The sequence below is a fragment of the Merops nubicus genome, unplaced genomic scaffold (genome assembly GCF_000691845.1).
Source record: "Merops nubicus isolate BGI_N331 unplaced genomic scaffold, ASM69184v1 scaffold21674, whole genome shotgun sequence".
Classification (NCBI taxonomy): domain Eukaryota; kingdom Metazoa; phylum Chordata; class Aves; order Coraciiformes; family Meropidae; genus Merops; species Merops nubicus.
Window position 1 is genome coordinate 1 of NW_008605157.1, and position 278 is coordinate 278.

Below are 278 nucleotides of genomic sequence, written 5' to 3' on the forward strand. Positions count from 1 at the left end.
AGTCACCCTGCCGCCGAGCAGGGGCTCTGGAGGTGCCGCAGGACAGCGGGGGGGTGGAGCAGGTCCACAGTTGGCAGAACTTTTCCAGCAGCTCTGGGTAATGGAAGTAAAGAGAAACGTGAGCCAAGAGATGCTGGGAGGGAGCTCAGTCCTGGGAGAAACGGGGGCAGAGCCCCTGTGCTGTGCTAGAGGAATTCCACCGTCCACAGGGATGATCCTCCCCTCTCCTCCTCACTGCCCCTCGAGCCAGCCCCACGGCAGGGGTGGGGGCAACAGGG